The 17,314-nt window shown below is 23.2% G+C and overlaps 1 protein-coding gene across 3 annotated transcripts in view; it reads left to right on the forward strand.

Annotated features, from left to right (window-relative positions):
* Positions 1-1,159: 1,159 nt before the first annotated feature.
* LOC132917969 (tachykinin-like peptides receptor 86C) overlaps positions 1,160-17,314 on the forward strand; it is a 109,881-nt gene continuing 93,726 nt past the window's right edge. For 2 of the 3 annotated variants that reach the window (XM_060978992.1, XM_060978993.1), the window contains exon 1: positions 1,160-1,291. The gene's annotated coding sequence lies outside the window, so the exon portion shown is untranslated. Of the gene's footprint in view, positions 1,292-5,010; positions 5,131-5,203; positions 5,270-17,314 lie in introns of all 3 variants that reach the window. The other variant, XM_060978994.1, reaches the window with a different exon arrangement.

The following is a 17,314-nucleotide window of genomic DNA, read 5'->3' on the forward strand; positions in this document are numbered from 1 at the left end:
TAGTTATGTAAATATAACGCGTGTTTAAATTAATAATTATACACTACATATATTATTATGTATTTGCTAACATAAAAGAGAAAAAAAATAAAACTTTTATAATATAGTACCTTCATTATAAACATTAAGCGTGTTAAACATGCTCACCCTTCTTTATTTGGACCAATTTTTCAAATTCTTAAGATCTTCTTACTGCTTAAAAAGTATTATTTGTGACGATACAAACTTCATTTTCAACCTCATCCATCAATTTTTTTTTTTTAAATTTTGATGAATATGTATGTATAATATATTTACAATTTACAATAAGCTTATAAGATAATAAAGATAATAATAATCAAATAAATATATTTAATAATTTTAATATTATTATACAGTTACTAAGATTAAAATACTGTACTTATGCAAATTTAACAGAAAGTAAATTATGAAGGTAAAATTGTTTTTTATATGCATTTAATATTATATAATATATATGTATATAATTATGTTGAATGGAATATAATATTATCATACAATTCTGAATCAACTCGTGTACAGATCTAATGATTTTAAGTACGACAAGCTTCGCTTATTGTTAATTATTACTTGTTAGTATTTTATAAAATATATGTTGCTACTTAGCAGTTATTAAAATTACATTATTGAACATATAGTATATTTAACCTACTTATAAATAATAATATTATCCTGACTGTTAGAACCGTATATACTGTTTGTACTAAAATCGTTTTTATCAAAATAAATACAAACGTACTCATTTATTTATTCATACATTTGACTTATTATAATATATATATATATATAGTTTAAGCTTAAAACGTAACATTTTGTTCAGCTAATAGTTATAGGTATGTTTAATTTATGCTATAGACACTTATAGATTTTAAACTAACATAGAGATATCTACGCGGTGCCGAGAACTAGAAACGTTGTATTTATAACGATAACAATTATTTTATTAGTGTATAAACATTTAAACTGTATTCAGCTGTAGGCATGAATGGTTATTTCACAGTGCTCTGCTACCCGGTGTAGTACCCACGCGCATTCACAGGGTTTTCGTGAATAAGAGTTGTGTAGGGAGTGGGACAAACAAATGTGACCTTGCGCCGTAGGAAAAACCGACGAAACTCTCAAACCCCACGACCAGTCGTGACACGTGCTGAACCCAGTGAGAACGATCGAGTTTTCGAACACGCTTATCATCCCCGACGACGAAACACTAACTTAATGGATATCTTTTCGTATGCGCTTTTTGGTGTTTGTTTGTTTATTTTTTTTTTTTAAGGTAAGCCCAATAGATATATTAAGAGTGTTGTGTTCATTTTACACAAATATACAATTTTAAGAGACGTTTAAAATAGATTTCCAAGTAATAAGTATAAACATATAAATTTATTGACATGTTCCCATGTATATGGGTCGATTTCAAAACATAATAATATAATCGTTTTTTTTTTTTTTAGTTTTGGATTTTAATTTTCGTAGATTAATTGTAATTAATGCATTTTATTGTTAAACAAAACATGTTGAACCTGACTAACATTATTTGGCTTGTTCTTAAGTGATAATTCAATAGTATAGTATTTGAATATTACCAACATTTTCCACAACAATGAATTAATATAATTAATTTGAAATAAAAGTTCATTCAATTTGTATGTATTATAAGTTATCATATGTATTTTATCCTAAATACGTGTTAAGTATTTGTTTATTTGGTTTATAAATACAGACTTATTAGTATTTGAGTAAGTTATTAATAATGAGGTAGAAGAATGCTAGCAGACCATACCGAAAGTAAATAATTAATATATTGATTATGATAAATAATTTTGAGCAAAGTTTCGATTAGCCCGATACATATTGCAATTTATTTAAGTATCATAGTGAAATTTAATAAATAACTTTTAAATTATACATTTTATTCATTCCGCATCCAATTACCAATACTCCCGTCAAACAACGTTTTCGACTACCTACCTATTTTTAAATGTTTATACTGTTTATAGGTTATAATGCACATTATTTTATGTGTTAACTTCCTTCATTGTTCGTTGAACTAAAAATTACTAATATAAATTTATATGGAAATAAGTAATCGTTATAGTGGTATTCATAAATTATTTCAAAATATTTTAATTATGTATCATAAATAATGATATTCATATTTTATTTGGATCATAAATTCAATTTTTAACGATCCGTTTTAGGCATTGAAATCAAGATTGACTATGATTATGGCTAGTATTGTCCAATAATACAAATGGAAGACGATTAAAAAAATATATGTATACTATAAAATTATTTGAACTTTTGTAATTTATTGAATAAAGAGGGGACATAAACATATTGTGTGTGCTTTTAACAATATTCACATGTTAGTATCAGTAATATATAATATATAATTGCACAATGCTTGCTACAGATATTGAACTTGCAGTATATTTATAAAATATCAACATAAAAATTATATATTTCAATATAATTTCTAATGCTTAGTGCCATTTCTGTATGACATGATTGTTTTAGAAGCTTACGGTCAATATATAATATACATGACGTATTTTTAAGTTCGTTATTTAATAATTATAATATGTTTTTTTCTTTAATACACTAATAAATAAGTATTAACTAAACGTATATCATCGGTAAAAATCAATTTAAATATTTATAAATTTATCATATTCGACCACCTTCAATAAATTCTTGAATCTCAAACAACACAAACAAAAAATCCTTAAATCAAATAAAATATTATTTATGTATTATAAATTAAAAACAAAATGTATTTAAATTGAATTAATTCTTAAGTTGATAAATTGTTATTAATTATTCCCAGCTTAATTTTAAAACAAAAATAATATATTGTAATAATATAATATTATATTATATTTATAATAATAAATATATAATATTACATATTTTTTTTTAAATATAGTTATTATACGAAACATACTAAACAAAATAAGATATTTTTGCCAATCACAATACTGTAAAATATACTGTATTTAAAATATTTAAAATTCTTGTTGGAAATCATTTTTGTATTTGCAGTGTCTACTTATATTTATATATTTCAGGTTATCTGTTCAGACCATAAGGTTCCTTAAATCCTTTACTTATAAGGATAATAATTTATAAAACAAAGACAATAACAATGTAAGGCTTTCATTTGTTATTCTGGCTAGGTACTTTATTACGATTCAAATTCTTAAGATTATTATTTCAGTCGTTCTCGTTTGATTGATGGATTATTATTGTAAAATAAAGTATTATATTATCCCCTATCAGTTATCGTTGGTTATAATCAGAAACAGGATTGTTAGCTTTTAACACTTAACAGTGTAAAATATGTATACAGAGTAGCATTAATTTAAAAAAAAAAGTATCATAAATTATCGTAAAATATATATACGCTAAAAATAATCAATAAAATTAACAACATTTTACAAAGTGACATTAAGTGACACAATCTGTGAGTCTACAATAATACTGACAATTTCTTTAAAAGAAGAAATTAGATACCCAACATAAATTATTTGTTAAAAACGACTTAAATTAAATAAAGTGGATAAAAAATTAATTTTTAGAAAATATGATGCGGTTTATTTTTGATTACGATTTCAAAACGATTATAAAATTACGTGAAAGGTGAAGCACTTTATTGCTAAACTAGCAAATAAAATTATATATTCATTACTAAAATACAAAGTTGTTGTTTCAAAACTATTATAAATATGTAAACAACAACATAATATGCAAAGTTATATGAAACAAAATTTAAAATTGTGATTATTTGTGATATAAATAAGTTTTTAACTTACTTTGCTATACTTATTGTCGTTTTATAAAAATATGCAAATTATATGCCATTGAAAATAGGTTCCTAAGTAACACATTATAATATTTTCTATCAAGTTCCGCTATAAAATATTTATCGATACTTCTGTAAACTACCTATTTATTATACCTAGCTATTTTAAACAATTGAAACCCAATAAAATTTAGTCACTGCAATAAAACTAATTTAGGTTATCATTTATTAAAAGAAGAATGAGTAATTTGCAAAACTTATATCATCTTCTTAAAGTTGCAGACTATTTTAGAACTAAATACTCGATTTTATATTAGTCGACCATTATACAGTGTTACATGATACAAAATTAATTTATTTAATGATAAAAATATTTTTTTTAATGATATCTTTGATAAATTGACCACAAAAATATTTTCTAGAAAATAACTATTCGTTTTCTAATCAAAATGAATTTTCTCCATAAAATACAACTTTTTCAGATTCGGTTCACTCTACTTTCAGCTTTGATAATCTTTAGCAAAAATATTACTACATGAGTCTTGCCTCTATCATATTTTCATTATTGGATTTTGCATTCTCTGTATTGATATACCACTTTGATTGGATGATTGAAACTATCATAACGTGTTGCTCAATCTTACTATGAATAGTTTTGTATGAAAAATGTAATTTTCGTATAAATTATAAAAATATATAGGTGTATATTTTTTAATTAAAACATTAAAATATTATCAAAAATCTACAAAACTTAGAATTTCAAAACTTTTATTTCTGTGTATCTTTAATATTAATTTTAAAAAAAATTTCTTTTTCATACCGATTTTTTAAAACACTGATAAAAGGTCACGAGTTTGACTGTCAACTCAATACTAATGATATTATTTCAGGGTTGGAGACTTAAAATACACGAAATCATCAAAATAACACTAAAAAACTCCATTATATGTAATTTAAAACATTAAAATAAAGTTAATTATTATTATTAGATATTCAATAATTAAGGAAAAAATTATATAAAAAATAAAATTTTGGTTAGTGGCTACTGGTTACCATCTACGCCATCTCATATTAAAATTATAATTAAACACAAAAAATATAAAAACTTGAAAATAGTATATTAAAAAAAAAATATATTATCACCAAAATATTAAAAAATACCGTTTACAATTTCATATTTTAAATTTTAGTAACATGATATACATTTCCATAGCACTCTGCTTGAATTTGAGTTAAGCAAAAGCAAATGCTTTGTTCTGAAACCTAACCATTAAAACCCGTATAATCACTAACCACGCGTTCCGACGAAGGTAACGAGGAAACATCCTAATTACAATTATGTTTATTATGATAATAACGAAATAATACAATATAATATTAAAGCTGTACCGCCGTTGCGATGTATGTGTTTGTTGAAGTATGCAGACCACGGATACAATAATAATTAAAGTAAGTCATAATATGATATCGATGTAAATATTATATTACTTAAATCCAAACTAATTATTAAAATTTACTGTTACACACTATTCCATATAGTAATGTACAATATAGTGTGTTTCTCGGTTTTTCAATGAAAACTCGAAGTATGGTCTCATTTCTGTGAAAAAATCAAATATCTATTTTGCGTTTTCGAAATGCAGTGTTTTTAAAGGCACTCGCGTACTTTACGATAGCTTTCAAATTTAAATACTTAATTTTCAAGTGCTCAAATTATTTATTTAATCAAACATTAAATTCTTTAAAGATTTGAAGCCGTTTTCGGAAATTTCAAAAATCATTTGACGCATAAAAATAATTGGGATACCGGCGAATGAAAATTCTTGTGGTGTATTTATTATTTCGCTATGTTTATAATTAAATGATGATGTACCTATCTAAAAATATTTCACATCTGCAAAACGTAAAATATGTTTTCGATTTTACTCACTACCATAATATCATTCTAAACGTTTGCACGGAACACTCGGAAACACCTTGTATACACATTATGTAGAGAGCGAACATAATCGTGGGTTCGTACGAATAATACAGTTTATTGCATAAAACATGTACCTGCGTAAAGTAACAAACATTTTATGCTGTTATTTAAAATCGTCCGCATTCTGTGACGGTACTCGTTTTACGTTGATACAATTTCATTACAGCAACAATAAAGCTCACATTAAGTTGGCTGGCTATTATTTATCGCGTCCTAGTGTAAACCAATCTCAACACGGTTTGTAATATGTTTCAGCAATTTAATTATAAGTATATTTCGAGCTTCCCTGATTAAAAATAATGATATTCTTTATAGCTCATACACATATTAGGTATGTATATTAATATTCCATGCATACGTATTTACATTATCTACTTTGCAATGGCGGTTACACAATATACATAATATAAAAACTGTAGGACCTAAATAATTGTTTATGAGTATACCGGCTGTTTGGTTTTGAAATTAATATTATACCGTTAATGAATTTATAATTAATAAAATAACCCTGAAATGATATAAGCCCCTCTAGCTCTATCTAGTAATAATAATTGTTATTATGTTTATTTTTTCAGACATTTTAGATAGTTAAATTTAAATTTAAAATTAAAACGAATGGTTATAATAACAAACAACATATTCTTAGTATCATTATTGTTAAAAAAAAAAAAAAAAAAAAAAAAACAGTGTTACAAATTCATTTAAACACTAAAGTAGATTCAACTGAAAGTTAGATTAATAAAAGTTTATGCAAAATAAATTTTATGTTATTATGAGTATTATTTTTTATTTAACTAGAAAACATTTTAACTTCTGGGGTGTGAATAAACCACTAGATTTTCACAATTTTATCTAAAAATATCTATCAAGTTAAAAATATAGCATTACTAATAATTTTAACAATTCCAAAGATAATAAAATTAATACAATTTATGGTTGTTCGTAAATAGGTAGTACTTGTTTATAATTAATTTAAAACTTTTTAAACAACATTGAACAAATTAAATAAATAAAAGAATTTAGATAGACTTTTGAACATTTTAATTGTAACTTATTAGCCTTTTAACTTGATTTTTTTTTTTGGTTTTATATTTATTTGTATTACTTTAAATAATAGTTTGTGGGTTTTTTTGTTAACTACCATAACAGTTTTACATATTAGATCTTTCTTTTCAATTGTTCACATAATACATTTAAATGCATGTACATTATCAATATAATAATATTTTTATAAGTATTACTTTTTATAAATGTGTTTATTTATGACGTATACCTACATTATACAATGCATGACATTTTTGATACCAAAACGCTGTTTATATTTAAATAAAAATAATATAATATTTTATTTGTAAAAATACACAGGACACCGATAATAAGACTCACTTTGGGATCAGCACATTATATATACAATATACATATTACATACTATTACTTATTAGTTAATAAATGAAAAAAAATTGATTAAAATATTAAAATTATAAATTATGACGTATGTACCTATATACGTACGTATTAATTATTATAAATGAAAACAATTTGTTTCGAATTATGATCTAATATAAGATAATAGCAAATAGGAATAAATGTGAAATGCGATAAAATTTCTTGTACACACATTATAAAGCATGAATCGTAACCAGTAATAACCAACAAAATCATGTAATTTTTGAAAACCAATTTGTTTCTAAATTTGAACCAAAAATGTTTGTTTTCAACCATTTTTTTTTTTACAAAATTTGAGTCTTATAAACGAAGTGGTGAAGCTTATAACCGAATTTTTTATAATATATTTGGATACGTTCCAGACGATTTTGAGTCTAATAAACGACTGAATCTTATATCCGTGAGTCTTATAATTGGCGTCCACTGTATAATACAATATAAACTATATTATTGTGATTCATGAGAAATACCTTTATGTGTGATAATCTGAGATACTATTCAAATAAATGTATAATAACTAAATTGTGTAAAAAAATATTTTAAAAACTTAAATAATTTTCAAAATATTAAATTTTAATATTAAAAATTGCACTGCAGTTTAGAAGATCTCCACAAAGACATTCTATTAACATATTTTTATTATTTGGCTGGAAACTAAATTTTTTCATTAAATTATGATCTATCAATTTTATAAAAAATGTATATATTTCATAAGGATACATTTAAAAATATATTTTGTCATTTCATGTTTTTATAACTATATTTCGAATAATTTTTATTATCTTTATATTATTTATTTATTAATTAAGATCGGATTATCTGCAGGTTTTGCTTTATTATACAAGTCAATACATATTTTTAGTTTATTGAACCTTGATTTTAACATTTTTTTTTTAGTTAATGTATAGAATTTATCATTTTTCTACACCATAGAGAAATCAAATGTGATATTTTTCATATAGTTTAAGAAACATCTTTTTTTATCTCTTTATCTTAGGCTATTCTTTCGCGAACAATCGAAATTACTCATTCAGACTACTACCTCAGTCTCTAATATTATAGTATAAAATAGCGGCATTTTCAATTTATTTAATTGTTTGTCATAAAAATATAAATTATTTTAGTATAAAGGCAATACAATATAATATAATATGTGTACATTTAATAATGTGAGATAAGTATACATATTAAAATTAATTTATAAATAGATACATATAAACATGAATATTGTTTATACAATATTATTAGAATTGCTATGAAACTATTAACACGTAAAAATCAAAAAAAACAACTTAAAATTATCTTTTTTATTATAAAATAATTAACTATCTCTGTTAATTTAAAAAAAAAAAAAAAATTTAAATTAACAGATAAACTTTGAATCACGTATACAAAAAAAAAATACTGTCACATTAATTAGTAAGTTTTGGTAATAATAATATATTTATTAAAATAGTAACTTAGTGCTATAAATAACGCAAATATAAATTCAAAATTGTCTTCGCATTATGATTGGGAATTTTTACCTATTTAGTATTAAAAATTGACATAACTTTAAACTTAAGCAATCAATATTTTTACAAATATGCCACATTTTACAATTAAAATAAAATAAACTTTTTGTTAAAAATTAGGTAAGCTATAACCATATAACATATTATATTATACTATAATAATACTTTAAATTTGCTTAAAAACTGTTAAGTTCCAACACTGGATGGGTTCTTCTTTATCACTCCAATCACCATCGCTTAAACTTATTATAATATAATATATATTTATTATTTACAAATTCTATTATAAAAATAAAAAAATAAAAAAATAGTTAAAATATTTTTAATAGTTCTTAAAATAATACAAAAAAAAATATATATTTCAGCTATAACATCCCCATTTTTGTATTATTTTCGTAATGTTTAAATATATTATTATTTGACTGTATTTTATGGAACCAGCTTTCAAACAAATTAAATTAATTGATAAGCAATAATTTGTACAGATGGAAAATATTACTTTTAATTTCAATAATACCCGTTATTAAATAGTTTTAGAAAAAATGGCCTTTTTTTATTTAATTGACGACGTCTAATGTTTTTAATAAACTTTTAAATTTATTTTCAACATGAAATATTGAACATTGAAAGTAAGATATTTTCTAAAGACTTTAAAATATCACGTATATCCGTTATTTTTTTTATTTGACTTCGAGAAAAAAATGTTTTTTTCTTAAACCTCTCGATTTGATTTTAATCACAAAATGTATACTTATGTTGAGGGGGGATAATAAATTGTAAAGTATTTTTGATAGTTGTGGATTAATCTGTGGACCAACAATACAATTAATGATATATATGTTTGTAACACACAAATCAAATCAAATTCCCCGTCAACGCCACATTAGTCAACTGATACATTTTTTAGGGCGAATTAGGTATAATAGAATTATTTGATCGAAAAAATTTAAAGGAAAGGTTTAACCATAATATCATGATCATATTATGCTCGATGGCATAGTATTTCTAATTAATTAATTCAGATATCCAGATTTATTAACTTAAACATCCACCTAAACATAACCAAAAATCCAAAATATTCACTTTTCTTTAGTTCAATAAAAATTTGTAGTAATATAGTAAATAATAATACATTTCTGCGAGATATAATATTATGTTTAAATTCACTAATTTTATATTTCATTTAAAAATTAAATATTTTGAACGTTTTATTAAAACTAAATTAGACACTTAAAGTAGCTATGCCTATTATATAATAAATACATATTATTGTTATAATGTTCACGTTGTGTTTTGAATTTAAACTTTTCTACGTTTCTCCAAAAATATATTTTTAATGTCCACTGATAATTTCTGACCGTCGTTAATACATAAATAATTAAAACATTATTCTGTTACGACTAACAATTTTAGTATAAGATATACAATGTAATTCATTATGATTCATCTAAAATTCACATTATATTTTATAAAACCTAAATAATAATTAACTAATATTTACTTCTTGTAATTTATATACCAATTTTATTCGTACAATTCTGTTCGAAAATATTAAATTAACATTTAATGTATGATCTCAGTTTGTGGAAAACATTTGCCAGGTCTCAGTTATTGAATCATTTGAATGATTTAAGGTGAATAATACTATAACAGATATATATTCCTTTATAAAACAAATGTTTTAATTTTAAAATAATGATGTTATTTGCTATAAGTACTTATAAGTGATTCTGCGTTTTGGAAGCCAAAATGCAAATTGAAATGAATTTGTTTTCAAAGCAAAATAATATTTAATTCCCTATAACCAGATAAATTATTTTTCAAATTAAACTATTAAAAAAACTGCCTACACACCAACAATTTAAAAATGTTTAATATTAAAAGTATATTGAATTAGAGAAGACAAAAAAAATATGTATTTATGTATTAATATGCTAAAAAACAGTTAATTTACGGGTTCGTGGTTAACTTTGTACGAATGATTCACGGTCACAAAACTTAGGTTGGGTCGTATGAATTTAGCCAACCGACTTAACGTGTTTACGCTTGCGGGCAGCTGGCAGTGACCGTTTATCTTAATCGGATTTCGTATTAACAACTTTTTGGAGAGAAAAAACTTAAAAACTTATATAGATATAATACTTATACAAAGAAATATAATATATAATATATATGATTTAAATGAAAAGATATATTTCAGGTAATTTTTTTCTTTTAGATTCTGAGCGAAGCAATGAACGTTCTTCTATTGTTTTTGCTATGATGTATTTATAATTTGTTTTTTTTTTTTTTTTGCTACAGACACTTTTTACAATATAAATAGTTTCGATATTCAATTTTAAGGAAGGTTCCTGGTATTCAATTGACTCTAGTTTGAAGGGTCAAAATTCAATTTTGACTCAAAAGCAGCAATTTTTCAGTACTTATACCACATTAATATAATACCTAACCTAATGTAATGTATCAAAACATTTTATTTTAATCTTTGATGTAAAATGAAATGTTAACTAACTATACATTTATTTAATATAAAGACATTCTTTAAATGTATTATTATTATACATGATCGTTAAACGTTAAACGATAAAATGTCATCGTTTATGATTATGTAATGTGGCAAGGCGCATTTATAAAATTTTATATTTTCTGTAAAAATAAAAAAAAATATTCTATAGATAAACATTAAATAAATAAACTTTCTAGATTATCACGTCTATAGCTACAATACACAATATTTAATTGTATTATATGATGTGTTGATAACTAATATAAATAATCAAAAACATCATAAAATATAGTCTCAACGCTATAGGTACTAACAAAAGTATTTCAAATTAAAAATCTAAATAATTTTAAATAATAATCAGTAGATACGAGCAGGTACTCTGTACTTACACCTAATGTTTTTCATCGAAATTCAATACACAAATCAAAATTAAATGTCATGTTTAATATTTATAAATACTACACTTCCTGTTTGCATACATTTCTTTTTTGCCTCGACTATCAATGATTCTCGATTATGTCTGTCGATCTCCGTATAAAACTAACCCTTAGCTGCCTTTCTATTATTATACATTAGGTCATATACCTTAATATATACAATAGATTCTTTGCTAACAACGCTTTTGGCTTCATCAATTAAAATTCTGCAAAGTTAATACAAAAAGGTTTGTGTATAAATGTAAATTGTATATAGAGTATTCATTTATTTATTATATTCCACAAGTTTATATTATAATTTCCATGCTATGCACTCTTGTACAGTATTGTTGTAGAATCTAAAAGCTTAAAACACTAATAATGTTAATAATAATTTAATTCTAGGACTGTTTGCACCACTAGGGTGGATGTGTTACGTATTATTTTTCATCGAAACATTAACATTTAAATTTACCACTCAAATTATTTCAAAAATGATTCTCTGTGGATTTTTATTTGGATATCAGCACACTGAAGAAATTGTAAGAGTTCGGTGTACAAATAAAAGTAGATTTAAAATAAAGAACTATTTTTAATTTAGAATCTTTCATAAAACTCCATAACAGAAAACTCTACAGAAAAACATACATATAAATAAACTATTTGTAAACTAATACATTTTATATTTTTATAAAGTCTACAAATGGTGCTAATAAGATAATATCAAAAGTTTCATAGATCGTAGATATTTATTTAAATTAATAAAATAATCATTTAACTTAAATTTAATCAAGTTATTAAATATTCTTACATTTGATGATTTTGTGTGATTAAGAAGTGCATACTATAGAAAAATAAAATTTCACATTATGGAGTCTAAGAAATATACTTATAATTAATTGTAATACTTCTCATTATGAGAATAGTATAATGGTTAATAGGAGAATTTGGAATTATATAAGCCACATGTATGGCGTATTAACACATAATGAACATATTTTCTTATACAGAATTATCCTAGATGTATTTGACCTTTAACAAAACGCTATTTAATAAACATTATAATCGTTTATCTTAAAATATTATTGGAAAACTCATAATTTAATAACATAAGCATAAAAGATATTTTATTTTTATTTAATATACATTATGATATATTAAATTCGTTATTGCTTAGTCAACTATGATCACCAATAACCACAACGCAGTCATTAAAAAATACAATTATAATAATCAAATTACGATTTTACTTGTGATTTAAGTAGTTAAATTAATAAGAAATTCCTATTATTGAAATAGTAACTAAAGAACAAGAATCCTATAATATCAAAATTTTGGTAAAATGCATAAACAACAATAAACTTATCTATTATAATTTATTTTCGAAATGCAATGGTTATATTATATATTATGTTATAATCTCACATTAATATATAATATTATCTATAGTACCGATATTAAGTATAATTAATTTTTCCTAATGTTTAAAAACGACTCAAGAATTAACATCCTTGAGGCCTAAACAATACTTATTTAAATAGCTTATGTTTACTATGGTTATTTTGAGAATATTATTACAATTTCCTAAATCCATGAATTTATCCTATTAAGGTTAACAAAAATAGAATGTAGTTAAATCAGCATCGAAATTAATTTCATATTACCATAAATGCTAGTTAGTTTTATGGAAATGTTTATTTTGCTGCCTTTGTGTATTGTCATTTTTTGTATTAGTCTGATGAAAATTTTAAATTCAACAACTTTTAGAATTGTATTTTAATTGTTTATTAATGTACTATAAACTATGATTATAAAAAACTGTGAAGGCAAATAAAGGGGTTTTGAATGGACTAGAGTTTACTATAATATGTCTATAATGTATCATTTTATGACATTATTATAAGTGACGCAGATTTTATAACGGCAATTATTGTCGACGTGTATGTTTATCACTCTAATAAATATAATGTCTATAATACAACCATGAGTTGAAAAGTAAAGTCTCACTAGTCAAATCTAATGTTAATGTTAAAATATTTTTAATTTTCATTATCAGTAATAATTTAATAGTAATAACATTCCTTTTTTTTAACATTTTATTAGTTAGTTTAGAAAATGTTTACAATGATACATTTTTAGGTTTACTAGTTATCACACTTTTCTACATATTTTTTATATTTACATTAAACTATAATATATGATTAATTTCCTTTAAATTAAGAATTATTATTACATAATCTACTTCGAATGTATTTGATATTATGAATATTCCACCTATGTGCATATTTGGTTTTGAAAGATGATATGCTAAAAAATTATATCGATCAACTGCTGAATTTATTACTTGACATTTGTGTACCTCAGAGGAATAATATTTTGTATCTATAGTAGGTATTAAATCAGCATGGGCCTATATGACAAAATGATTTACGCGACTCGAGCATTATTTTTATCTAATATTTTTGTTTGCTAGGTTCCTATCTTTATGGTAAACTTACACAAAAAAATGTTTTATTATCATTATAGTTGCACAATTTGTACATTTTTATGATCTATAGTGAGATTTAGTTTCTGAAAAAAAAATACAACTTATATATAAAAAAAAGAATTTATAATATCCTATATAGTTTCAGCTATCATACAAATAACGACCATACAAGTAGAATAAGCTAGGTATATAAATAAAATAATATTATACATATAATTATATAAATTAAATATTTCTTATAATATACCTTAATTTCCAAGATTTTTAGACATTAAACAGTTTCGTATCAGTAAACTCAATTAGTAGAATATAAATTCAGAATGTTATTTAAATAATATATTAAAAACTGAATATATAGTAGTAATCAGGAGTACAACATATTTTTTGGTGTGATCAAGCTCTATTTCTTCTAAAATCGCCTTAAAATATTATATATTTCCTTGATCTTATCTAATTGTTCTTTAAGTAGGTACTTTATTTCATTTTTTTCGTTATTATATATACTTTGAAGCGATATTAAATATAAAGTTTTTTAATTACAAACCAAATTTTAGCGAGGTTTTTTCTAAATATTACGTAACATTTAAAGTATCTTATGTTTGTAAATATTAAATATAAGATATTTTCAATAAAAACTGTGACAGAAGAATCTGTAAGCTTCTAAAAAAACTTTCATAATTGTCTTCAAATCCATCATAAACTCACTCATTAAGAATCTCTCTACCCATCCAAACCATATCTAACAAACTTAGGCGTTGTCTAAAAAGAAACTGGTGTTGTAAATTGTTATAAAAAATTTGATAACCAAACAACTTTCATTCGATGGCTTCTTACTCAAATAATGCATGTACATATTTTCTTCTCTCATCATAATATATACCTACTTATCGAGCTAAAAAATACATATTGTGTGAACTGTATATCTTAATTTAAAATATAAATAAAATTTAAAATTTATCATTTATATTATGATCATGATAATAAACAGTATTTTTAATGTTACTTTTACTTTGGTTTTACTATATAAACAAATTTACGTTTAGTACATATTCGGAAACTCGCTCTTTCAAAAAAATAAACTTCTTACCAAATCGACCGCGAAATGAATTTCTTTAATAGGACAATGTTTTTACAAGGATTTTCGGTAAAGGATTATATATTATCAAATATTCAGACAAAAACATGCATATTATTATTTTTGATAGGTACTTTACGTTGATTTATAATACTTCTGATCATTAATCATTTGACTAAATTGAATTATCTTGTACTTCGTTAACAAAATATTTATGTAAATGTTATATATTAATATTATAATATACAATGAAGTAGACTGGTGGGTAATATTTTAAAATTGTATTTTTTTATTGTATTCTTTTTATGTAGTTCATTTTTATATGAATATTAAATACATATTGTAACTAATTGTTAAAATATTAATAATTTTTCAATAGATACATAGGTATACATTAAAATAATATATCACCATAAGTTCTTCAGATTATGGTTTTGTTTTTCATCTTATTTCAACCTTCGATATTTCATTTATAAAAAACATAGTAACGTGTTTCTATTTTTGTTTATACTATTTCAAAAGGTTTATAAAAATATAAATATGTAATTACTATTATGATCGCAAAAAATTAAATTATAGTCATTCAATTTACCCATAAATGTTGTAATATATTTATTAAATTAAATTCTCAAACGTAGTGTTTATTATATGCTTTTAATAAACGCAAAATAAAGTATATAAAAAAAAATTAAACAGAATGATTATTTAGAACCAAAAATTGTCCATAGGAGATATTATCTCCTAATAAAATATACTTAACTCAAAATATAACAAGTGGTTATTGAATGGATGTTTAAGAAATAAGAATGTTATCCAAATGTGTTTATTAATTATTTATAATAGTAATAAGTATTTAAATTTTTGTATTACTGATAGAATAATATATATTTTATCGAATTACAATATTTCACAAAATTAATTATTATTACAATATATATATACGAGTATATAATATATAATATGCCTAGACTAAATAAACTCAAATGTCAATTTATGAAAAATTAAAAACTATTTCACTATCTCCTCCTGCTCAGATGAACCAATTTCAATAAAACTTAAACATGTCATTGTTGATTTTATTACTAGAAAGTATTTATTTACGCACTTAAAATGCACGAAATATTGCTAATGACTAAAATCGAAGTGACATCTATTATCAGTATTCAGTAACAGAAATTTGACAGGCCACCATCTTGAAAGTCAAACAGGTGAAATCAGAGCTTTTCAAAACTCAACTTTTATAGTATATACCCATCTCTCTGTATTTCCGTTTGTGCGTTAACGTATAATAATATTACCATTACGTAATACGCGAGAATACCTATGGACGCATCTCAGCAAAGTACAAATCTTATCGATTTCCACATTCAAAACGAATAGTTACATAATATACATAGAATAATGAATAGTTATTTATACACATGTGTTTAGTTATCATATTTAAGATTCAACATTATTATCAGAAATGTTTAGGAAAAATAAGTATTCTTTTCCTGCTGTATCGTTAATATTATAATTTAAAAAATACTGAACTTCTTTTACTTACTCAAAAACAATTTTCTTTAAATATATGCATAATATGTTGCTAACATCCATCAGTCACAATGAATACCTTCCTATAGAAAAAGCTATGGTTGACATTGATAATGCTAAGTTCAGAGTTAGGTTAATATACGCAGCACTGCCACGTATATATAATTATTTATTTGAGTTATTCCTGAATATTCTTGAAGCCGTGATTTAATTTCGATTCAACTGTCAAAAATTATCCGGTATTTGCTAAGGTTGCGCGTCGGGAAAAACTGCAACCGTTGTGGAATTTTTATAATAAAAATTAACGTGATATGTTTTGCAAATGTTGACAACCAAAAATATAATTAATAAACATTTGTAACAATATGCATAATACGTATTATATAAAATGTGTAATACTGTGATCGTGTGATGACATAGTAATATTATGATAATAAATATTATTTAATTTATGAAAAAATTAAAATTATTCAGCTGATTACCGTCATATTTATATTAATACTCCATCTATTTTTCGTCCAATAGTTTGCCGAAA

Source organism: Rhopalosiphum padi, chromosome 1 (assembly GCF_020882245.1).
Source record: "Rhopalosiphum padi isolate XX-2018 chromosome 1, ASM2088224v1, whole genome shotgun sequence".
In the NCBI taxonomy this organism is placed as follows: domain Eukaryota; kingdom Metazoa; phylum Arthropoda; class Insecta; order Hemiptera; family Aphididae; genus Rhopalosiphum; species Rhopalosiphum padi.